General features: G+C 45.1%; 1 protein-coding gene across 1 annotated transcript in view; it reads left to right on the forward strand.

Moving 5' to 3' along the window:
• The window catches only part of FAM171A1 (family with sequence similarity 171 member A1), a 128134-nt gene that overhangs the window by 41521 nt on the left and 60920 nt on the right, over positions 1–25693 (forward strand). The window lies entirely within an intron of this gene.

Genomic DNA, 25693 nt, shown 5'->3' on the forward strand with positions numbered 1-25693 from the left:
TCCTCCTTGTGTCACCCAGACCTGCTTTAGGACCCAGATGGGCAACACGTCTTTTCTTTTCCATGGTGTCAGAGAATATGAGTCTGTCTATGGAATAAATCCTTAAAAGTGGAATCGCTTGTCAAAACATAGATGCACTTGTGAATTGATGGGTATTACCAAACTGCCCTCGGAGGGGTTATGCTAATTCATGTCTCCACCAGGAATGAATGTTGAGTGCCCATTTTGACACAGTTAGGCCAACACAGCGTAGCATCAAAATTTGCCATTGTTGCCAGTCAGGTAAAAAGTGGTATCAGACAGATGTAGCTATTTCTGAGATTCTGCTTAAACCTTCGTCCTTGTTGAGGATTGCAAAAGAAAGTGATGGTGTCTGAAGAGGTAAAAAGGCCCCCTTTGGGTGGAGTTGTCCCTCCTGCCTTAGTCACTAAGTCAGCATCTAGAAGAGTGGTCCTAAAAGCTGGGATGGCCTCTTAGAATTAAAAGAGCCAAAGGCAGTAGGTCACTGAGAAAGATGCTCTCATTGTAAGAACAGGGCCACAAGAAGCCCTTGGCTTAACATGAAGGAACTTTACAGTTTGGAAGGACCAAACTGTGTCCTTCTGGCACATGGACAGTGAGGAAGGAAGCCACCCTCTGGGATGATACCTGTGTTCCAGATGAAGCCCAGATTGTCTAAACAGAACATACAGCTTCTTGATAAGCCAAGGAATGTTGTTATTCAGAACAGGTGTGTTATGCACAAGAGTTCTCAGAGCATTATTTATAGTCGTGAAAAACTGGAAGCAACCTACAACTCCAGAATGTGGGAAAATTATACGACATACTCATTTAATGGAATGATATGTAATCTTTAACATAAGTTTTTAGGGACAAGGGAAAATATATGCTAAATTTAAGTCAAAAATGTAAAAATATTCACTTACTATAACTCTCTTGCTATGGAAGGAAATATGGCAAAAAATCCAAACCAAAATAAAAACCTGAGAGGAAGTATGCCAAAATGTCAGATTTAGTAGCCTCTGGGAGATGGAGTTATATGTGTGCATTTTTTTCTTTATGCTTCTTTATATCTTTTCTATATTAATTTGCTGCCTTACACTAAACCTCAGCCCCCTCCAGCCCCTAACTGTCCCCAATAAAAAGGACGTCAGACCTCCATAAGGCCTGAGCTTGGGACTGAGAAGGACACCAAGTTAGTCTCAGGGAAATAGGAATGGGTTGCCTGTGTGATCAAGGTCTCAGGAATCCTGATTAGTTAAAACATAAGTAAACTCTTTCCGTTGAGTGGAGTGTTTCCTGAGACCTTTGTGAATAAATCTGTATTTACAGATGTACTGAGTCTTATTAGAATAATGGGATAATGTGGCACCAAAGTGTGATTTTTCCAGGGCTCTGTCCCAGGCACCCTCTGCGGCAGAGAAATTCGGTCCCAGAGAAGGAAGCTCAGCCATTCGTTAGGATGATGATGGCAGAAAACCAGCCACATGTATGGAAGACTAGCCGCGTGCCAGGCAAGGATCTCCGTGCTCTGCTCTTTCCACACCGTATAATTCACAAACAGAGTACACTGTTTTAAATACTCTTACTGTCCCCATTTTGCAGATGGAGAAAGCAAGACAAAGAGAGATTAGATAACTTGCACACAGTTTGTAGCTAAAGTAGCAACCATTCTGGCCACCTGCCTGCCTGCCTGCCTTCCTTCCTTCCTTCCTTCCTTTTATTTATTTATTCATTTTTTAAGATTTTATTTATTTATTTGACACAGAGACATAGCGAGAGAGGGAACACAAGCAGGGGGAGTGGGAGAGGAGGAAGCAGGCTTCCCGCTGAGCAGGGAGCCCGAAGCGGGGCTCAATCCCAGGACCCTGGGATCATGACCTGCGCTGAAGGCAGCCACTCAACCAACTGAGCCCCCCAGGTACCCCCTTCCTTCCTTTTAAATTTTATTTATTAGAGAGAGAGTGTGAAGGTCAGGGAGAGGTGCAGAGGGAGAGGACTCCACCCTGAGCACTAATGAGCCTGGTGCAGGGCTTGATCTCAGGACCCTGAGATCATGACCTGAGCTGAAACTAGGAGTTGGAGGCTTAACTGATGGAGGCACCCAGGCATTGCCTGCTTTCCTTTATTAGATGGATCCAGTGATCGGAACAGGCTGTAGGACAAGGGAACTTTGGCAAGCAGTGGAAATGTTCTCGATCCATACGCGCAATGGTGGTGGTTACGCGGGGCTGCACTTGTGTCAACACTTAATCACCTGCCCTCTTACGATGGGTGAACTTTTTACATCTAAAGGACACCTCAAAGAAGTTGATTTTTAAATTTTTTTTAAACGATTCTACTCATTTATTTGTCAGAGAGAGAGAGAGAGAGTGAGCACAGGCAGATAGAGTGGCAGGCAGAGGGAGAAGCAGGCTCCCCGCTGAGCAAGGAGCCCGATGTGGGACTCGATCCCAGGACTCCGGGATCATGACCTGAGCCAAAGGCAGCCGCTTAACCAACTGAGCCACCCAGGCGTCCCAAGAAGTTGATTTTTAAAAGCGAAAGACCTGAGGGTGGTCTCTTTCTCTCATGCTGAACTAAAGTCTGAGAAGTTACCATTATGAGGTGAGGAAAGGCAGGGCCAGCCAACCCATATGAACAACCCCCATCTCTGGAAGAAGAGAAGAGGGACGTGGGCCCCAATGGATCTGGCTCAGCCTGTCTCCCACTGCTGCAGCCATGCGGGCTTGGATGGCCGGGCAACGTGGCAGTCTGCTTCTGTCCCGTCTTCCCTGGGACCCCAGCCAGGTGCTTCCTCACCTTCCCCCAGGCACATGGGAAAGCAGGCTACTGGGGGCCATGCTCCCTGTCCATAGCGGTGGGATGAAATGCCTTGATCTTCCCCAGGGATGAGGAGTGCCAGGGTTCCTTGAACTCCTTCCCCAGAAATCACAGAGAACTCCCTGCCACGTTTAGCCTGTGGTGTTGGGTCGTTGGCAAGACAGGCCCAATAACCATCTTCTTTATACAGTGAGCATGATTCACAGCCGAGATGAATTATGGTTTTCCCCACATTGCCAGCCTTAAAAAGGCTGCAAATAGACAAAACTACAAAAGTTAACATCTGCAAGTGACCAGGTCTATGGTGTTTTTAAAAATGAATATTTGGGTAATCAGCTAAATTAAAGAATTCTGAAACATGCCGAATGGATTTCTCTTCTCGCGTGTGTGTGTTTCGATAATATCAAGATCTGAGTGGAAACGATGGCAGGCATTCAGGCCTATGTTTTTATACCATTGTATGTGGCCTCCTGTTTTGAAATCCTTTCCAATCATAGGGTGGCGGTTTGCCCTACCATATACTGTATGATCAGACTCTTGGCATACCACCCCTCCAGATCATAGGTTTTGGCACGGAAAGTTGGCTTCTCTGGGTCTGATCAGGGAAGCACATTGTCAACAGGAAATATCTGCCAGTAAGACTGAAGACTTTAGGCAAGATAATGGGAAGAGGGGCTGGATCCCTGCATGTGGGTTGTGTTCAGTTCTGTGGACCAAGGATATGGGACCGGAACGATTCCTGCTTGCTCAGAGTGTGGACTAAATGAAGGTCCACTCTGTTCTGGCAGGAAATGAACCGCCCTCTTTGAGGAATGTGGAGGCTTGCCTTTCTCTCATCACACGCTCCTACAAATCCTGAAGTGGCTTCCATAATAAGTAACGATTTTATTTCCTTCCAAATTAAGGATGACAGTGTGAATAGTGAATGGAGTCCTTCACCTGGGAGGGCTATGTTTTCTTTACTTTTGGAATGGTTATTTATGCACCTTAATTTATCTTTTAGTTTGCACGTGCTTTATACTTTAACAGACTTGGGAATATACAGAAACACAAAAGTTACATCCACAAGTGCCCAGGTCTCCTGTGTTTTAACAACTGTCAGTGCCTTTTTTTATAATCAAGATCCGCGAGAGTGTATCTAAATGATTTGGGGGCAGTCTGTGGTTTGGATGCCGTCATCTCCAAATTCTTGCCAGGCAGGGTCTTCGGGAGGGAGGCTAAGTGTTAATCTTTGATCGCCTGCAGAGCTCGTTAGGATAGTGAGGAGAGAGAAGTTATAGAAAGGAAAATGTGAGGTCAGGACAAGGAAGAGTGTTCTCATGTCCAGGGCTGTGCAGTCATGGAATGGGCAGGAACACTCTAGAGGCAATTCTGTCACCGATGCTGCAGTTCACCCTCCTGATGCTCCTGGGGTCTCCAGATGGCCTTTTTCTGAATGTGAGGATCCGGGATGGAGAGAAGGTTCTGCCGCACAGCAAGTGGGGAGATCGTTCTGCTCTTCAAAGTAGGAACCCCAAACTAGTGTTCATGGAAGAAGAGACACATTCTCATCCAGTGCTGTGTGTGAGACCCAAGGACTCTCTGGGGCCAGTTGCCCAGACCCGAGCTCAGCCGCTGGCATGCGGGAGCGTCAGGGCTGGGGCCAGGATGTACCCCGTGCCCTGCTGCTTGATCAGGCACCTCTCCCTCGGGAATAAAGGTGAGCTGAACTCAGATGGTAATTGAGTTACGCTCGGTGCCAGGTGTTTTAAAAAAGTAACTCTGCAGTTAACAGAGGGCCCTTCTGTGGACCTCTCTGCCTGAGCGCCCTGCACGCAGGTGCATAGGGCCAGTGGGGCCTCGGGGCAGGGGGAGCTCCCGACCTGGGGCTCTCCCCAGCTTCCCCCTGTGGGCTCCAGCCAGACCAGACTCCATGCGTGCTTCACCTCCACAGAGCATTGTCATTCAGAAGAGTCTTAAGAACAAAAAACATTACAAACCTCCCCACATGCGAGGGGACCGATTTCGTAGCTCAGTGGCAAGGTGGCAGGTAGAGCTTCTGGGTGAGGGTGACAGGTCAGTGAGAGCATCACCTGCATTTGGTCTGCCCCTGGGGAACTTGGAGCAGGTTCTCTGCACTTTGATAAGCAGGGCGCTCTCTCCCGCTTTCTCTCTCTGTTCTTTTTTTTTTTTTTTTTTTTTTTGTGGGGTTGTTTTGGTTTTTTTTGTTTTTTTTGGTGACCTGATCTGATCAGATCTGAAAGGCAGTGTCTGGGGCTTGAATCGCAGGCAGCTTTGTTTGGTGTGACAGAAAGTGCACTAGACTTAGCAGGTGCAAGCCTGGATTTCAGTCTGCACATCCACCCCATCCTTCACAAAAGTGTTTTAGAACTTACTTAAGGGGAGTCCCAGGATAAATGGAGATTAAGCCATATTTACTACTCATTCTCAATGGCCGGAAGGAAATCACATCTGTTTAACGGAGGAAGCAAACATTTGCATACTGAAGGCAAAGGTTGCTTAATGAGGACCGGAGCCTTTATATGCGTTTACTTGCTTATGCAGCACAGGGGTCAAAAATCATGAGAAGGGGATATGGCTTCAGTTTTCTTTCTACCTTCTGCCTCCATTCCAGGCAATCAGCATGTTCAATGCAAATGGAAAATTTTGAAATGATACATTGAGGTTATACCTGTGCTGGAGAAAGTTTGCGCATATCTCATATTGTGCTTATAAAAATGCAAAAGCTTGCTTAGACTTTTCAAACAAATGCTTAGACAAAGTGGCCCACCTTTGGAAAGGAAGGCAATCGTGGTAAACGTGTATTTTGCGGGGAGGGGGACTAGCAAATGGGCTGTCACTGCATGAAATGTAGAGATGAGGTTTCCAACAGGTATATGTCAGGCAGCCCTCCCGCCAGTCCTCCCTCCCTGCATCCCTTGGCTCTCCTGGGCTCAGTGCTGCCCACCTCTGCTGCTCCTTTGGGACTCATCTCTCCACCCTTGTCCCAGTGGTAAAGGTCCGTCCTGCTTTCCAGGCACAGGGGTGGGGAGGGAGTAATCTCCCAAGGTATGATGCTTAAACTCTACACATCTAACACAAGAAGAAAGCTTTGTTTTGGAGACAGGCCATTTGGGGAGAGTTTTTAGCAGAGGGCTGTGGCTGGGGTGGGGAGGGACTACTGGTTCTCTGCAGAGCTCCCTGGAGTGGGTCACAGCACTGCTGCCTGAAGACCGGGCCTTGTGTGCCTCTCAGCTGCCATTGTGAGGGTATTTCTGAACATTTTAGGTCATACTTCCCTTTACTGTAAATCATGAACATGACCTGTTCTATATGATGGTATTACTACTAAGATCAGATAATGGAATCTATGTGATAGTTATTTGGAGACTAATATCCTATACCTATATAAGGGTTTTTTAAAAATTAATTAATTGATTGATTATTTGATAGAGAAAGCAGGAGGAGGGGCAGAGGGGGAGAGAGAATCTCAAGCAGACTCCCTGCTGAGTGGGGAGCCCTTTGTGGGACTCAGTCTCAGCACCCTGAGATCATGACCTGAGCCGAAACCAAAAGTCGGGTGCTTAACTGACTGAGCCACCCAGGTGCCCCTACAGGGTTTTTACTTTTTTTAACTCAATTTTGTATTACTCTTTCCCATCAAATTTCTCCCTCACCAAACTCTTTCCTTCAACCCACACCTGCTCCCATTCCATGGGAAATTTGGAACTGATCATTCTCTTTTATACGTTTGGTGGTTCCAGGTCCAAAGGAAACTTAACATCAAGTACAATTGGCTAGTGAAGCTCACCTATCTTTCTTTGTCAGACCCAAAAGACAACTTCTGTCTTAAGACAATTACAAATTGTAATTTGTTCTTTGCTTAAGAACAAATCCCAGACACCTACCAAAATTAAAGATCAGAGTTTAGAAATTAAGCATACCTTCAATGTTCTTTCTTCCCAACTGGAGATTTACTGTGTCATTAAGCAAAAATAATTTACTGATCATGGATCATTTTTTTTACATTAAAACATTAGCAATGTTTTCCTGTGTTTTTAATTAATAAAGGCGTAGAAAATGTAGATTTCGTTCAAGTCCTACAGCAAGTCTTTAGAAGCTAGATTCTTCACCTCCAAATATTTTGTTTTCTTTGTGGATTTAAATTACATGCTCTCGAGTATCTCATTTTAAATTTGGGCCGTTGGAAGACAAGACTGAATACAGTGGTTTGCTCCAGGTGGCTTTTAAATTGTGGGTTGTGAGCACAAGTTCAGCTTACTTGAGTATAAGTTATTTCAGTCAATAGGTGCCTTCGAAAAATGAGATGAACTTGGTTTTCTCATTTTGCCCCTAATTTGTATTACATTCATGTTTAAGTTATCTACATTCATTAATTTATTATTTGCAAATTACATCATAATAAGAGGTGAGCAAGAAGATGGAATATCTCAAGTTTAAAGCAAGTAGGACCAGGTTTGCAACAAGGAATAGTTGTTCGTATTAAGATTACATTTTTTTTTAAAGTTGCTGGAGGAGTTCTTTATGGAAATAATGATCAATAGCAACTATGTCAAGATAATATGTCTGAGCTGTTCCATATCTTTAAAAACTCACTTTGTCCTTTCAGAAACTAAATGTTAGCAGATGTTTGCCTATTTACAAGACTGTCTCTTTAGGAACCTGGCCCTCGCATTTATGAACTCTCAAAATGAGGTAACAGTTTCCCTTTCTGTCTGATTATAGTACACGCCCTTCCTGAGTAAATCCTGTGTACCCTGACTGTATACTGGGACATGGGGGATGATGTTTGCCGTTTGAGTTGTTTGCATAACAACCAGCGGCTCTGAAAGATTAATGCCTGAATATGCGCAGCATGAGAAAGACACAAACGTTCAATCATTTCTAATAATTAAAAGTTTTCTTTTCCTCACATTGCCCCCCAACCCCCACCCCATGCTCCTAAGTAAGCCCTAGGGACAACTGGGTGACTCAGTTGGTTAAGCATCTGACTCTTAAGTTCAGCTCAGGTCATGATCTCAGAGTCCTGAGATCGAGCCCTGCCTCAGGCTCTGTGCTGAGCTTGGACCCTGCTTCAGATTCTCTCTCCCTCCCTCTGCCACCCCTGCTCCTGCTTTCTCTCTCTCACTTTTCTCTCTCTCTCACTCTTTCTCTCTCTCTAAATAAGCTCTAAATACTGGTTGGTTTTGGAAAGGAGGCATCACAGTATTGGAAGAATAAATTCATGTTTTTGTGGTGGTGGATGTTTTTGTGGGGGTGGAGTTCTTCCTCCGATCACTGTCTACTTTAAGACAAACTCCTAACTCTGTAAACCCGTGTATGCCCTTTTGGCTCGGGCTTTTTAGAACCTGGAATGTGCTCTGCCAAGGTGGTGGGTTCAGCCCTCATGGCCCATGCACATGGCATCCAAGTGCAGCAAGCCAGTGAGTGGGAGGTGTTTGGATTTATGTTGATTCACAACTTCCTGAAAAATAAGTCAAAGTATTTGCCCTGTTGAGGATGTGTGGGTGGTGTCCTCCTTAGGCTGCTGGGTCAGCACATGGAAGCAGGAAGTAAGAACACTCAGTAGGGACCATCTCCCCGGCGCCCTAGATTCAAGTACAAGTCTGTACCCAGAACATGTCACAACCCAAAGTCCTGAAAAGATCCCGAAGTTCACTCCAACAAAACGACTGTGGCGTGATGAAAAGCCTTGTTCTGGGAAGCTTGACTTGGCAGAAGTATTGGCTATGATGGATGTTTGCTGAATTTAGATCCAATGAGAAAGTGGCTATGACCTAATTGAAAAGAATGGAATCCAGAAGCCATTGCCGGTTCCGTGTGTACACACGGCGGTGTTTGGGATGCAGCTTCTGCCACTGCCTTCATTTCCATCGTGGGGTCACCCTTGAGAGCCTTCACGCAAAGTTGGATGGTCTTGGCCACCAACTTCAAAAGAACACTTCGTTCTAAAAGAGCTAAATAAATTACTCTGAATTTACTGATCTCAATGACAGGGTGACTTAAACATTTTCTTCCTCTGCATGTTTTCAGTATTTTCGTGTGACTTTCTCAAAGGAGAACCAGAAACACTCGGCCTATTGTAGCCTCCCTGAAATACCTGAACTGAAATCCATAACTTAAAATCGTTTTGAATCCAATGATTTGCACAGATGTGTGAAGATGGGAACCAGCCCCAGCAAGAACTGTGCAGTCACCTTGAGCTCTAAAGCGATACCTGTGATGCCCCTGTCTCCCTCCTTCCCCGGGACCTTGCTCTGCCTGTAGGTTCTTTGCGGGTTTGTGTCCACACTGTCAGAGCTTAGTGATACTTCCGTACTTTTTCCACTATCCTTAGTGATACTTTGGTACCTTTTCCCCTGGGAACCTCTGCCCAGGCCTCTCCTCTCCTGTGTTGACAGGGGTTCAGTTCACACTCAAGTTCACCCTCCTTCCTGTTTCTGTCCCCACCGTCCTGCACTCTCCCATGTGCACCAGCAAGCCCCTCTCTGTATCTCGGGGACTGGCCTTCCACGGAGTCTCCTCATTCTCCCTTCCACCTCCAGTCCCCGTTTGTGGCAGTCCATTTTGCATCTTGTTTTAAGAACCACTCTTCAACTGAACTCTTCCACGAACCCCTGCTGTTTTAAGTCTGTAGTTTCTCCCTCTTTGCCCTGAGTGAGCTCACAGCTGTCAGAGGGAACCTGGAGCTTCATGGGGCCCAATATGGAGTCCTCTCCCTTGCCTCCCTGACAAGTCAGCGCCTCCCCTCACTGCTGAAGTGGGCACTGTCCTTGACAACGTGCTGCTTACTGGTGCAGCTGAGACTTTTACCAAGTTCCTGCTCAAGGCAAGTGTAACTAGAACTCTGCTCATGACTTATATTCAGCCAGAAAATCCTTGTGTCATCTACTATTGTAAAACATAGATTGTAGGAGTGCTAGGATGGCTCAGTTGGTTGAGCATCTGACTCTTGGTTTCAGCTCAGGTCATGATCTCATGGGTCATGAGATCAAGCCTCAGAGTCAGGCTTCACGCTCAGTGGGGAGTCGACTTGAAGATTCTTTCATTCTGCCCCTTCTCCTGTTCTCTCTCTCTCTCAAAAAAATAAATCTTTGAAACAAACAAGCATAGATTATATATTATTCTTCAGGTATGGTGAGATCAGGAGATGATTGCCATTGCAAAGATAATCTGTTATCCTCCCAGTTCCCAAGAGGAAGGGACACAGCATGACATTGTCAGGGTTCCTGTGGGGAGGCAGCAGGTTGGTCGGGAGTGAGGGTAAATGTGGGCAAGAGCCTTCTCATGGTTTTCTAGGGAGGGAATGAGTGAGGCAGGGCCAGAAGAGGCTAGTTTGAATACTTTCAGCAGCATGTGAGGTAGAGGGACTGTCCCTGGTTGCCTGATATCTGGCCCTGGGGTCAGTAGGGCAGGTGGATAATGGCCTACAGTGTGAGAACCCCATAACGGAGGAGGTTAAGGGTGTGGACTCTGGATGGGTTAGTCTGCATATGAAGGCGAGCTCTCTAGCTAGCCCTGGGACAGGTCGTCCCTGCAGGACCAGCCAGACCTTAGTTAAGATGTCAAAGCCTGAAACACCTACTCATCCTTGCACTCCCATCTCAGTTACAAGGTAGACATGTGACCTTGAATGAGAACCTCAGTCCTTGTCTGTAAAGTGAAGGATTAAAAGTTAGAGCGCAGTCAAGAGCTTTCTGTTTGATCTTCGTGGGGATGAAGCCTCTGACGCCTCCCAGTACTCCCCCAATTCCCAGGTTCTTTTGGTTCAGATTCCCGGGAGGAAGGTGCATTAACTAGAATTCTCTCCCTGGCTAATGGGCAGGGAAGGCCGGTCAGCTGCTGGCCACCCTGAAGCTTCATTATAACCTCTTTCATACGGGGACTTTCTGCCTACAGTCGTATTCCTAACTCTTCGGGCCAACAGGCTGGCTTTGGGTTGTAATCATTGGCCCTGCCACTCCAGTAACTTTGAATTCTTGATCTGAGCCAAGTGATTTTTCAGTGAGTGTGTGACCCATTCTTGATCTGAGCCAAGTGATTTTTCAGTGAGTGTGTGACCCATGTGACAGGTGACATTTAATATTGCCTTTGTGAAGAAGAGCTAATAATAGCATTGGCTTCCTAGTATAAGACAGAATATGGCAAACTTTCTGTTCTGAAGCTTGGAAAAATAAATCTCCATTTTATGTTGCAGAATTATTAATCGAGTTGGCAGTGAGGAGGAGTGTGGAGTTCCTACTCTTCAAATCCCAAACAGAGGGTTTTTCTAAATCCTTCTATTGACATTGATGCCAATATATGAACTATAAAGGCTAGAAAGTGAAATGTTAATCCATTTGGCACAAATTAAGAACCATTCTATTAACTTAAACTGTGTGGAAAATATTGTATGTTGGTGCTCACTATGGAAAAAAATCCCAAGGACCAGTACTTTGCTGTTCAGAAGAGTCAGGTTTTTTTTTCTCCCCCCTCAGATGGAGCTGAAAATTTAGGTTGGTCGTGTGAAGTTTTAAATATCCTAGACAACCCATGTAAATTGGATTTTGTAAATATTGGTATTAATCAGAATGTTTTAAGGTCTGTAACATGTGGAAGTCAGCACAGTTTACAGTGCTGTGTCATTAATACAGAATTTATTCAAATGTGTGAAAAGCCAGACAGAGTATTTCACTAAACAAATGTACACTTTCAAATGTTTAATGGATAGCAGCTAATTAGCATAGAATTTTAATTCTATTTGTCATTATTGCTCGTGATGACCTAAGTGTGACTTTTCAACTCTTACACTTTAAAAGGGAACAAAAATGATCAGTGCTTTAAAACAAACAGAACACACACTAACACTTGGAGTGGAAAACCCACAGACTCTGCAGCTTCTCCCTGTTTTCCTGTGGGAGAGTCTGGGGCCATGTGGAACATACTGGAGTGGAATGATTGTGTTAAACCAGTGGAGCAGAGTGGCTGGTAGGGGGACAGGTGCGATAGGAGGAGTAGGAGAGGTTAGAATCTGCCAAGAGAAAAGGTCAGCCTGGATCATCCCTGATAGAGGGTTATTTTAGAATTCGAGGGGCTCCTGGGTGGCTCAGTCAGTTAAGTGTCCGTCCAACTCTTGGTTTCAGCTCAGGTCATGATCTTGGCGTCCTGGGCTCCTTGCTTAACAGGGGAGTCTACTTGAGATTCTCTCTCTCCCTCTCCTCCTCCCCTTGCTCATGCATGTGCATGCATGTGCGCTCTCTCTCTCTTTAAATAAATAAATCTTCAAAAAAAAAGGATTCAGAGCTCCACTGGTAAAAAAATAAAAATAAAAATAAAAACCTTCAGGGTGCCTGGGTGGCTCAGTGGGTTAAGCCTCTGCCTTCGGCTCAGGTCATGATCTCAGGGTCCTGGGATCGAGCCCCACATCAGGCTCTCTGCTTGGCAGGGAGCCTGCTTCCTCCTCTCTCTCTCTGCCTGCCTCTCTGCCTACTTGTGATCTCACTCTGTCAAATAAATAAATAAAATCTTAAAAAAAAAAAAAAAAAAAGAACCTTCATAGGCCAAAAAGCATTCCCCCAAACTTGGGACTGTCTTATCTCTTGTTTTTTCCTCTGACTCTCCTGGTCCTTCTCCCAGGACCCTCACCCACTCCTTTCCTGCCTCAGGGCCTCCATAAATCAGGGACTTCCCTGGGTTCTTTACAGGCTGTCCAGACTGTGAAGGGTCCACATTCTGCCCTGCCTGTAAGCTAAGAAGGCCGCCTCCCATGGCTTGACAGATGCAGGTCGAAGACACGACACTTGTGGGTCAGAGACGAAGGACTGTTTATCCTTCACAGCAGTTGCAACAGCCAGAGTATCAATGTTCTTGCCCCAGTTTCCTGAACCCCGTTTCCCATAGGGCTGGATGATACCCACACACGCAGTGGGATACATTACAGAAGCTTAGGGAACCCAAAGGGCATGCCTGTCCCTCGCTTAGAGGAAGACACCTCTATCTTGCATGGCCACTCACTACACATCCGTGAGGCGATAATCCCGAACAAAGAGTAGTCTGTGCCTTGCAAGATGTGCAGAAATACAAGAGACCCATGTAGTGCTCTCTCCTAGCAGTGGCAGTCCCTTGTGCCCTTGGGACTTGTCGGGGGCTGGATGTGAAAGAGGAGGAAGAATCTTCCATGAACCTTTTCAGGAAGGCTTTTGTGAACTGTCTAAAAGTCCTTGGTGATCCTCATATATGAGTCAGATGTTGGGAAACAATTACAGAAATGGCCGTTATTAAACCCTCATTGTGTGCTATATTACATACTAAGCACTTTACTGTGTCAGTTCAGCTCTATGAGGTGATTGTGGGGTGCGCAGTGTTACCTCCTTTTCTACAGAGGAGAAAACTAATTAAGAGCATTAAGGAATCAGAGGGGAGATGAGACTCAAATCCAGGTTGTCGGAGTCCTCAGCCCTGTGCTCTGAAAAGCACAGTGTCTTCCTTTTTTTAATTTCTCTTTCATTGAGAGACTTTTGGAGGTGGAGGGAGGAGGGGAAGCCTAGAGGTTTTGTTTCACCAAATGAAGTTAGGGGAATGCAAGCCAGGAGGCAAGGAACGAGCTCATGCTAGCAGACACCTTCGGAACACCATTGCCAGTTCTCCCGCAAATCCTCCAAGGTCTTCAAGGCAATCGGTATCCCTGTTTTATGGATGAAGACGTGGAGGCTCAAGGAGGCTGTGGGCTTGACTGGGACCACACAGCTCCTGAGGAAGGAGCCTGAAGCCAGCCGTGCACGCTGTGGCTGTGAGACATGCCTTCAGTAGCGTTCGGCATCAGTCCTGGACGTTCCCATCAAGGACCTTAAATTGCCCTGAGATATTTAAGCTTCTTTCTGAAACAGAAAAGAACGTTTTAATAATAAGTTCACTGAGCTTGTTAACTGTCTCCATTCCCTTGGAAAGATAAACACATATGGGTAATTTAATCATTGCATTGACTAAGGCAGCTGCTTCTGGGACCTTTATCTTTCTTTCATAGAAGTTCAAGTGCCGGGGAGCCTCACACACTTGGGCTATTCACAGCCTTCCAGCAGGGCTCTTCAGCTTGCATTTTTTGCCCTTTTTTTCAATTCTAAAAGTAATTAATGAGTCCGTTTCTTCACCACTAGCTCCCACTTAGCACTTCTGAACTGTTCTCTTCCTAGAGAAATGACTTGCGAAAAAAAACAAAAAACAAACCCTTTCTTAATCGTAAACATCTATAGACTTCTTTATTCAAAATAAATGTCATGTCATTTTGCTCTCAACCTAGTCCTAGACAAAAACTATGAAAAATGTATATCCATAGATGTAAGGAGATCTGGAGATCTGGAAATACACATATGCATACACACACACAGAGGTTTTCCTCCACCAGGTTTCCTTGGCAACCAGCCACTAGCATCTTCCAGCAGATCTTTAAAGCTTGGCTAAGGTGTGTATGTTAATTTTATAGACATGCTTAATATCGCTCATTAACTCACGGTTCCCAGATTCTTCCAGACTCTCCTGAGCGGATTTTGTGCCTTTGTGAAAATTCTCAAAACGCCAACAGAACAGAAGCGTTTTAAAGTGGTTGGTTCCAGTGATTTCCTTACAAACATTTGTGAGTCCTCTTGTCCCCAGAATGTTACATTGTCATAATTCTCTTGTTCACTTTGGAAGGATGCTCTGTGAGCTCATACAGGCATTGGCCATATTTACATCGGATGTAAATGTCAGAATCATCACGTACTTTCCCGTATCTGACTAAAAGGAGAATATTGTTAGGTTTTTACATGTGCATTGATTTCTATGGAAGGTCGGTGGAGTCGGAGCCACAGCTTTGTTAAAAGCCGTTTTTAGCACTATCTCGGTGTTCAGGAACTGCTTCAGTACTTATGTCTTCTGAACAGTTGGAGCATCTTTCATTCTATGCTGGTTTGAATTTTTTTGGAGACATTTTCCCCAAGATAACTAACCGTACCTTCGCGTAGTACTTTAAAGCTACGTCTGAGCAATTCCTGTTACCATGTAAGAGGTTTGGGATTGTGTCTGTTTAGTTTATTGTCAGATAACTCTTTTAGGTGGGATCACAGGAACAGTCTGAAATGATTGTGCTTGAGAATACTTGTTTAGGTATGTAAGGTGTTTGGTTGAATCAGGTCAATCCAGCATCAGTTTCCAAATTATCCTGGGATGTTTACCCAAATAACCCGTTGACCAGTCACGAGAATGTGGTCCATTTTTAGTTGCTTTTATAATGTAACACACACATGAAACCAGCCCCAGAAACTTCATTTTGTACTGCGTGCAATAACAGAATGACTTTTGCCATTTAACTTAGTGGTAAATGGAGAGACCTAACAGGATGCTTATCCAGTCCACTTCAGTAAGTTCCTGGTATTCGAGTGTTATTACATTTTCTACTTCCATTATAGACTGTTTCAGGTTGGGGGAAGGAGCCATCCTGTTGTTTAAAAAAGAAAGAAAGAAAGAAAGAAAATGGGGCTGCCTGGGTGGCTCAGTTGGTTAAGCAACTGCCTCAGCTCAGGTCATGATCCCGGAGTCCCAGGATCAAGTTCCACATTGGGCTCCCAGCTTCATGGGGAGTCTGCTTCTCCTTCTGACCTTCTCGCCTCTCATTCTCTCACTCTCTCTCTCTCTCAAATAAATAAATAAAATCTTTAAAAACAAAAAACAAAAAAAATAGAAAATCAGTGTCATACACAGATACATCATGTATTCTTTCTATATATCATGGCTTCATTAACTGCTATTTACATGAATGTTTATTGTGTATTTCAACATTCTTCGCAACTTGGTGATGTTGGGTAGAAAATTGTTAATGGAATGACCATCAGTTTGACCCTCATGCATATTTCTTATGAGGGGGAAATCCATTGATTTATGGCCCAGAGAGATCCTGGCAGCCCTGCCAGGACGGAAGTAAGATACGTAACATCTGTAACATAAGTAACGTCTGTTCCATAGAGGGACAGACAGATGTAGGGGTCAGGGGCAGGGAGTGGTAAGCGCATATGTTGTGTGCAGACAGAGCATGTCCCCTGCAGAGGTGGGCAGTCAGCAGAAGCCGCTCATGGAAACAGCCCAGATCTCTCCTTATTATACCAGACGGAAGCTGTAACTGTTGAGTTGACCTTGTAGCGGACTTTGCATGATGTTCAGAGCACAAGTCAGTTGCCAGAGATTGTAAAACACAAAAAGGCACAAAATGGGATCCTAACTTTCCTGGCTGGGCTGCAGCAGCAAACGTACCTCTTCCATGCTTTGTCAAGTGAATAGAAATTCAAGTGAAAATACAGAGATCACAATCCTCCACTGATAATTAAGGGACACACTTGCAAGGAAAACCTCCTAAAATGGGGGAGGAATTCTGTATCAGATATTGTGACCACAGATTAACACATTAATAGAGAGGACTCAGGGCGGCTCCTGATTCAATCTGTGTCTTCAGTACAGCACGGCTCCTGACAGGACAGTCAGGTGGACCAGGAGGGAGGGACCAGTGCCCAGCAGATCTGTCCTTCTGAAGTATGCCCGCATTATCCTTTCTCCTCTGGGGACAGAACAGAAGTGCTGGTCTTTGCAGAAGAATAAGGAATATTACTTTTATAATTAAGTACACACAAGGCTTGCCAAATGCTTAAAATGCAGCTGAAATTGGACATCTGGGAGTCCTGGGATATACAATTGTAGCAGATTTTTATTGTCCTACATATTACATATATATGTATTAGATGTTATATATACTATGGGATATAACATATAACATCTATTACATATATATGTGTGTACCTTATATGTATAACATATATATAACATATAACACAATATATAAGATGATATAAATAAAATATATATATTAACATATAATTATATATAACTAATGTAGTATAAGTTAATATAGGTTATGTATCTCATTTTATACAATATGTGATATATATAAATCTCTAAAATATATATATAATTTGGTTGAAAGACATTAAATTTTGAGCGCAAATAAAATCGAACGATAAGGTGCATATGTACTAGGTGAAACTGGAGAAAATACAAGAAAACTCTAGTACAAAGTACATTCGAATTTTGCCAGATTACAAAGTAAAACAAACCTTTCATTTTTATAAAAGACATACAGCAGATGGCAAGTTTCCTCTTCACACTCGGATGTGCCTGTAATTGCTGCATAAAGACAGGGAAATTCCGTGAGTCCCCCAATACTGTAAAAATGTCACCACCAAGTAACATGGGGCAAAGTGTCCTAGAGCAGAGGTCTGGTAGCGTTTTAAAAATAAGTTCCCGTTTGGAAAATGTTTTCCAATGATGGGGTCCTTTTTTATTGTTTTATGTAAGACATGAAAAGCCATCGTAACTCCTTTGATTTTCCACGAAGTCTAACTAATCATAGTGCTGGCGGCTCAAGAGACCGTTCCTTCTCCACTGCTTGGCCCGGGGTGAGGCAGCCACAGGGGCTCCAGGCAACTTGGGATAGACGCCTCTGCTTGGTCTGCTGCCGGAAAAGGACCTCCCCTTAGCGGGGCCCCTCTGGCCAGCCTGGCAAATGCTGCATTTCCAACCGGGTGGGTTGCTGTGGAAACCAACAGCTCTAAAAACCAAAAGGAAAGGAAAAATTAAAAATCCCAGAATAAAGACTAATTTGAGGGGATATAAAAGGGAATGAAACACAGCCACAGGGAGCCAAAAACTTCATAGAAACAAAACCAAAATGGAACGAAAAAAGATGGCGCCCCCGAACTTCACTTTCCCTTCCCAGATGGAGCCAGAGTTGGTGAGAGCCCGGGCAGGTAGAAGGTGAGAGGCGCAGGCTGTTCAGGGAGCAGGTAAGCCTCATCTCCCAGCTCTGTCCCCAGCAAAAACCACAGAGGACTTCCCATCTGGAGTAGGACAGAGGACATGGGAGCATGTGACAGAGACTTGAGATGTTGGACCTGGAGTTTGGATGAGAGATTATGAACTAACGAGTTCTGTCACTTGCAGGAAAGTAACTCAAGGCATAAAGTCTTTGAAGAAAACACAGGAGAGAGAGAAACAAGGCCCCCCAAGGTTGGCAGGCAGTATGTGACCCTGACCGGGCTTCCTCCTGAGCCCGCATAGTGTACGCCATCTGCCCGGCCTCTTGCCCCTACCACTATGTTTGCTCTCAACTTGCTGCTGAACTGGTGCCTTCTCTGAAGCCAACAATCGGAAACAGCCTTGTTGCCTTTCGTTCTAAATCTGTGGCAGAAGAAAGGAAATGACTAAAAGATAATGTTTCGTTTTCTACCCACAAAGCAGATGTTCTTTGTACTACTTCAAATGGACTAGCTTGTGCCCACAGAGCCAAACTCTGTGTTTGCCAAGAGCAAAGGAGCCCTGAATCATGATGGAGGGAGAATTCTTGAGGAGCTGTTGCTTCCTTCTCGCTGCTTTCACTGGCTGGTGAAAATTTGAGGGGAATGCTCTAGAGGCGGTGGCTGAATTTGTGATCCCGAAATAATTTGCTGAGTAAGAGTGTGTAACGAAAAGAGACCTGAGCCCACATTCCGGGGAGGGGGGCCCACCCACTTCAAGCAAACAGAATGAGAACACAGGATGGGTATTATGTTAGTCAGGGCTCTCCAGAGAGACAGAATCAATAGGATGTATGTTTATGTAGAACGAGAGCTATTATACAGAAATGACTCATGTGATTGTGGAGGCAGACAAACTCCAAGATCTATAGCGTGATTCAGCAGGCTGGAGAACCAGAAGAGCCGATGGTATAGTCTTGGTCCAAAGCCTGAGACCCGAGGCCCAGGCAGAGCTGGTATTTCACCTTCAGAAAGCAGGAAAAGCGAATGCCCCAGTTCACAGGCTGTCAGGCAGGAAGAACTTGGGGGAAGGGTCAGCCTTTTTGTTCTATTCAGCCCTTCAACTGATTGGGTAAGGCCCACCACGTCAAGGAACGCAATCTGTTTTACTCAGTCTAATGTAAATGTTAATCTCATCCCAGAAACACCCATATAGAAGCACCCAGAATAATGATGACCAAATATCTGGGTACCCCATGGCCCAGTGAAGTAGATGCATAAAATTAATGATCAAACATACTGAGAAGTTAAGCCAGAGTGTGGAGGAGGCCCTGGCGGGTGCAGCTCCAAGAAAACAGTCCTCAGCCACATGGTGTCATGCTTGGACAGTCCAGAAGTGAGGAGTACAGACACCATGACCCACCCTGGCTAGTTTAACCAGACAAGACATCGGTCTGGCTTTCAGGGAGCTCACAGAAGTTCTTGGAGGATAAGGCTCATAATCAGAACAGTGCCCAAGCCATAGGGCCAGACTGAGCCAGGGACGTCCTGTCTCCCTCCTGCACTGAGACAGGGCGGCTTGCACTGCTCGCCCCAAACCAGTTGCATTCTCCTTCGGTCAGAAAAAGCACCTGTTTTTTTATGCTGCTGTATTCTAACACAGAACCCAGAGAGAGGATAGCAGATTCGCAGAGTCCAAGTCCATTCCTCCTCCTCGGCTACCAGGGAGGATGAGAAACCGAATTTTCTGGCATGTCCCTGAGGCCAAATGTATGATGTGGGAGCACAGTCGAGAGGGGAAGGCTGTTCAGGAGATGCTGGTCATCTTCCCACACTATCCTTCCAGCCTCCCTTCAATTCTCAGCTCTTCTGGAAGCATCCCACACTGAACTCCATAAACCATAAGCATCGGGAGCAGTATTCATGCAGGACTTGCCTGTTTCAGTTAACGGGAAGCTCACAGGCACCCCCCTTTGTAAGTCTTCTCCTGTCACCCCGACATCACCTCTTCCTCTACAGACCTTTGAGGTCTTTTTTCTTTGTTTTTGTTTATAAACTCCAGACCTCATTAATCTCTTCTTTGCTATATTTTTTTTCTTTGCTATATTTTTTACTCTGTGTTACCCAGCTCCATCCTTTTTGCTCTCTGTCATGTGAGTTGGTCGGTTGGTTTTTACTTCCCCCACTGCCCTGAAACACCCTAAACTTTGTAAAAACAGGACTCATATCTTTTTTTCTTATTTTTTGCTCCCCCATAGTACCTAATGTCATGCTAAGTGTACTGTAAATATTTTCTCGTTATTACAGTTCATTAGCTATCTGAATTAATGTTTTTCAAATGAATTTCAGTAGTGTCTATTGAAAACAACCATGAATAGGAAATAAATGGAACAACAAAAAACCACCCAGGGCTATTTAGGCCGTGTACCTGATGATATCTAGAAATGCCCATTAGTTTTAGGGATTCATTCTCAGACTAATTGAGTGCCTCCTCTACCAAACATTATTCTCTGTGCTTGGAATACATGAATGAAGAAGAAAAAAGAAACAGACAAAATAGCTGTCTCAAAGCTCACATTCTAGAGGAGTCAGACAGTTAATAAACATGTAAGTTATAAACATTTTAGAACTGATGAGGGTTGTATATAGAAGAAGAAGTAGAAGCAGAGCAGGATAGTATCAGAAGCACATGGTGGCATTGGGATTGGCATTTTGGGTAGGACGGTCAGAACCGTGAAGAGAAAAAATTGCTTTAGACAAGCAGAGAAAAACTGAATTTTTGCTGAATATGAAATAATGTAGAGTTTGTTCCATAAATTGGGTATGATAATGACATTTTGGTTATTTTTTAAGTCTTTATTGTTTTGGGGTTTTTTTAGAGGGGGCGGAGGGAGAGAGAGAATCTTAAGCAGGCTCCACGTCCAGTGTGGAGCCCAACGTGGGACTCAATCCCATGACCCTGAGATCATCACAGAGCCAAAATCAAGAGTTAGATGATTTACCAACTGAGCCACCGAGGCGCCCCAAGTCTTTATCTGTTGTAAACTGAAGTATTTATGGGGAAATAATGTGAAGTAATATAATTGGGATCTGCCTCAGAATATTCCAGCAAAAAAGCAAGGAGGGAAGCGGGGAGGGAAGAAAAGTTGAGTCAGGGGAGAATAGGTGAAAGGAGAATGGTAGAAAGTTGGTATTTGAAACTCGATTGGTGCAGAGGGTTTCCTCATACTATTCTTCCTGTTTGTATAGATGTTCTAAAATTTCCATAATAAGAGTTACATAAGACAGATGAATCATTGAACTCTACCTCTGAAACTAATGATACAATCTATGTTAATTAATATAAAATTTTTAAAATGATAATTTTTTTTTATTTTAAAAAGTTAGGAAAAAGAACTGGTGGTCAGTGAAGTCACTCAAGAGGTGACTTTTTTTTTTTATTTAGAGGGGTAGGAATTGAGTTGTGGGAGGGGCAGAGGGAGAGGGAGAGAGAGAATCTTAAGCAGATTCCCCGCTGAGCATGGAACCTGTCCTGGGGCTGGATCCCATGACCCTAAGATCGTGACCCGAGCCAAAACCAAGAGTCGGATGCTCAATTGACTAAGTCACCCGGGTGTCCCAGAAGGTGACATTTAAGCAGACAGGGAGGAGAGAGATACACAGAAGGGTATTGAGGAAAAGTGTGGCATGCAAATGTTTGGTACAAAGCACGTTCCCAGAACCCTGGCCTCTGCCTTATTCCTTGAATGGGGGAAGGTGTAGGAAATGGGGGCTGGCAGATACTTGGGGGAGGGGCTGGAACAGAGAACACAGAACCTTTCAAGTCACTGTAAGGACTTCAAGTGCAGGTCAGACCCATTAGGGCTGCTAAGCAGCTACTTCAGAGGCATGCTCAGATGTATTTTCTTCATTGAACCGTTCAGGTACCTGCATTTCTTTGCTCGGATCCTGAGATGAGAGTTTGTAGTACATGATCAGTGCTATCCAATAGAATTTTCTGTGTTGCTGGAAATGCTCTAGCTCTGCTGGTCACTGTGGGAGCCCCTAGCCGCAGGGGGCCGTGGAGTACTTGAAATGTGCATAGTGTGATTGATCCAGGAGCTCCATTTCTGACTTAATCTTATTTTGATTGATTTAAACTGAAATTTAGATGCCCACCTGTGGCAGGTGGCCCCCATCTTGGACAGTGCAATGTTAGGATAGTTGGTTGCCCTCCAGCATTTCCCTCCACACTGGTTATTACTCAGTTCCAACAACTAAGTCATTCTCACCTCAGGACATTTGCCCCTGTGCCTGGTTGGTTCCTGTGTGTCCTTCAGACCTGAGCTTATACGACACCTCCTCCAGAGGCCTTCCTTGACCTCCCTGTTGGGGGTAGGTTCCCTCTCCTGATGGTGTCCTCAGTTCATAATTACACATGGTATTTACTTACTATCTAAAGCCAAAATTTCCTCAGCGTCAGGGGTTTGATCCTCTTGTCTCCCCGCATAGTGGGCCTGTAGCAAACACTGAAGTGGAAACAGAAGCAGCAGCCGTGTGTACAGTTTTGGGGGATGGAGACGAGGGGCCTCTAGCCCAGTTTGGGTGGGGGGTTGCTGAGTTAGGAGCAGTTTCTCAAACCTGAAGATGGCCTTTCAGAAGATGAATAGAAATAAGGAACATGAAAGTCATGTTGTAGAAAGGCCTTTCCTACAAAGATCAGAAGCCACAGCAGAAAGGAGGAGTAAGGAATGCACGGGGTGGCGTCTGTGGGCCTGTGGGCAGTAACGTGCGGATGGAAGGAATCCTGATTGTGGAGGGCCTCAGGTGCCTTGAAGTGTATCCTGTAGGTCAGGGGCTAGCAGATTTTAAGAGCCAAAAGTAAATAGTTCAAGCTTTACAAGCTCTGAGATCAAAGCTTCAGAACTCCACCACTGAAATGCAAAAACAGCCTTAGACATATGCAAACGACTCTGGCTGTGTTCTAATAAAACTTTATTTATGGCCACACATTGAAACTCCAGATAATTCTCATAGGACATGAACTATACTTTTGATTTTTTTTTTTCAACCATTTAAAGAGTAGAAACCATTCTTAGCTCACGGACCGTTCAAAAATGAGCCGCTGCCCTCATTTGTCATCTGGCTGTGTTTGGTGGGAGGCATTAAAGGGTTGGGAGGGGGACAGGAAGTGGTCACATCAGGATGCCAGCTAGCTCCCTCTGGCTTCGGTGGGATCTCAGGGGCAGGTGTGAAGACAGTGGTGGTTTCTGTGAAGAAGCTGGGCTGTCGTCATGGTAGGCGATGGTGGGCTCTGAAATAGGGCAACATTAACAAGGGTGGGAAGGAAAGGCCTGCCTTGTGACATACATTCTGCAGTTACAGTCAGTAAGAGCTTGGTGATGGATGTTCAGGGTAAGAAGTAAAAGAATGGTGCCCTAGCTCAGAGTCCATCGGCTCTCACTGATGGGCAGCCATACAGAATGTGTCTTCATGCATAATTAGGTTGGAACCCTGTATAGGGTCTTCCTTTACTCTGCAAAAATGAGAGTAGTTTCAGTAAATAGTGCCTCCCCTAGTCCTAAGATTAGTCACTTGGTGGGAACAGTTTTGTTTGCTGTTGAATGGATAACCTAATTCTAGATGTTACTCTAGAAAAATGATACCCCAGTAGTCTGTAATAATCATCTAACCGTACTGACATTTTCTCCCATCCTGTCATACCAAACAAAGTAGCTAAACGATCTCTTTCAAAGTATGTAATTGCAGAACGTAAAGCAGGCTTCTGGTGTTAGAAGAAATTCCAGTAGTAAGAATCTAGGACGTGAATTATAGTAAAATGCCTTTCACCGTTGATTCAAAATGCTTTAGCTTTTTCCAGATCTTTGCTGCTCTTGTGAAGCCACAAACAGTGAAGAGAGAGCAGGAACCTTATAATCCCAATTGTTGGTAAATGTTTCATTACCATAAAATTACATAAATTATCTCTGCAGTCCTACAAAGCTACCTTTCCACTTGCCCTGTTCTAGGGGATTTCTGCTGTGTGCATATTAACAAACGCAGAGTTAACTTATGTTATAATTTTGGGTGCCACCTGGGGACACCAAGACTTGGGTTAAATAAGAAAATACGTAGGCAGTGTTCGTCCTGCAAATCTGCATTGAGGTAACCGATAAGATTGGAGCGGATTAACTCAGTGCATTTTTGTAAGGCCGCATCCTCGCTTTTCATGATGTTGATTTTGTCCCTCTGTGGACGTTCGTTTTCTCCCTGAATCAAGTAGCCAAGTTCAGCTTCCTTAGCATTATTTTTCTCTATGAGGTTTTGAGAGATTTGTTTGGTGCAAATCTCTAATACGTAGGTCTAGGGTTCTTTAGCTGTTCTTCATGGTTTGTCTGGTGAAGAAATAGATAAGGTCGCTCAGTGTGGGGAAAAAAATGGGTGATTGGCTGGCTGAGATGTGCAGGATTCAGGTTACGTTAGGCAGTTGGCTGGTTAACCAAGGCGACAGTCCTTGCTCCAAAAGGCCTTCTTCTCATTGTGGTTGCCCCAGCTGAGGAAGGGCCTTGGATGTAAAGTTGTTATTCCCTAAAGATGGATGCCTCGTCCCCACACTTTGTTTTATGCCTTTCTCCCCTCCAGCGCGCCCTTCTCTGTGCCCTGTCCAGCACCCCCGGACGCCAGGACTGAGTACTTTCAAGCACAGTGATCAGAATAGCATAATGGTGACCGCTGTGTTTATGCTTGCTCTGTGAGGCACTGCACTCAGTGTTTCCACCTGTGTGTGGAACTATGTGTTGTTGTCACCTCCACTTTATAGAGGAGCAAACAGACCTGGTGAGGAGAAGTACCTTGCCCTGGGCTCCTTGGCTAGAACTGGGTGGAGCTCAGATTCAGACCTAGTGGGAACTGCAGTAGGAGGGCTCTGGGGTTCATGCCCATGGGATCAGTTATGCGGCACCTGCCTCCTTCCCCCTCCGTGTGATGTCCGGCCCTCCCCTGGGCCAGAGCCCCGTGGTTCTGTAGACAGGAGCCTCCCTGGTCACCTGCAGGGTCTTTGCTTGTCCTTGCACCCACCTCTCTATCCCAAGGCATCAGTAGGGCTTCCGATCTGAAGCAGCTCAAAGTGTATGGCAAGGAGTGTCCAGGAGTGTCCTAGTGGACTTATGTATGTCACTGGGCACCAGCCACTCCCTTCAAACACTTCCCTTCTGGAGCGCCTGGCTGGCATCTTTTAGCTGACATCTGCCGTGATGCTGGAGTCTGGTCCACTTCATCCCTTCCTGGGTTACTGGGAGGCCTCTTAGTGGACGCTCGGTGTCCAGTCTTGCCTCTTCCCCAGTCCGTCCTTCCCCCACAGCCAGAGGTTTCTATAACAAATTTAATTGCCACCCCCTTGTTTAAATTCTTTGTGACTTCCCATTGCTCTTGGGATCCAGAAGGATCCTTTTAGGTTCCTTCTAAAGCCCTGAGTGGTCTGGCCCCTGCTCGCCTCTGCAGCCTTTCCCACATGGGTCCTCATGCCCCTTAGGCTGTCATCCGTCAGAACCTGTCTGTGTTTCTCCAAGAAACATGGCTGTTCCCTTGCCTCTGAGCCTTTGCGCATGCCTTTCCTTCAGTGCTGCCTTCATGCCTGCACCAGACCTCTCCCAGCACAGTGCATGCCTGTCTCCTCACTTGTCTTCACTGCTGTGGTTCACATGATTACAGTTCTAGGCACAGAGAAGCAGCTCAATAAACATCTCTCGCATGAACAAACGAAAATTACCCATTCCATTTTAGATTTTTAACATGAATTTGGACCTGTATCTTGCATTCATGATCTGGGTTTGCCAGTATTACTGCCTCAACTTCATTTATCTTTTCAAATCTTTTCTTTTTTTTTTTTTTTCCCTTCCTGTAAGCTTCTCTCTTCCCACTCTTCAGGTCCTCCTTTAAAGACATTTTGGACCACTTTTCAGTCTAGTCCTCCCGATTACCAGCACAGCGATCCTGGGTAGCTCTCGTCCACACTCAGCAGGACTGTTGAAGACTCTGGGTGCAACTCTGACAGCTTGCAGGGGGTCCGTTGGTAGCCCCCCACTCCCCGTTTGGACCCT

The sequence above is a fragment of the Lutra lutra genome, chromosome 8 (genome assembly GCF_902655055.1).
Source record: "Lutra lutra chromosome 8, mLutLut1.2, whole genome shotgun sequence".
Classification (NCBI taxonomy): domain Eukaryota; kingdom Metazoa; phylum Chordata; class Mammalia; order Carnivora; family Mustelidae; genus Lutra; species Lutra lutra.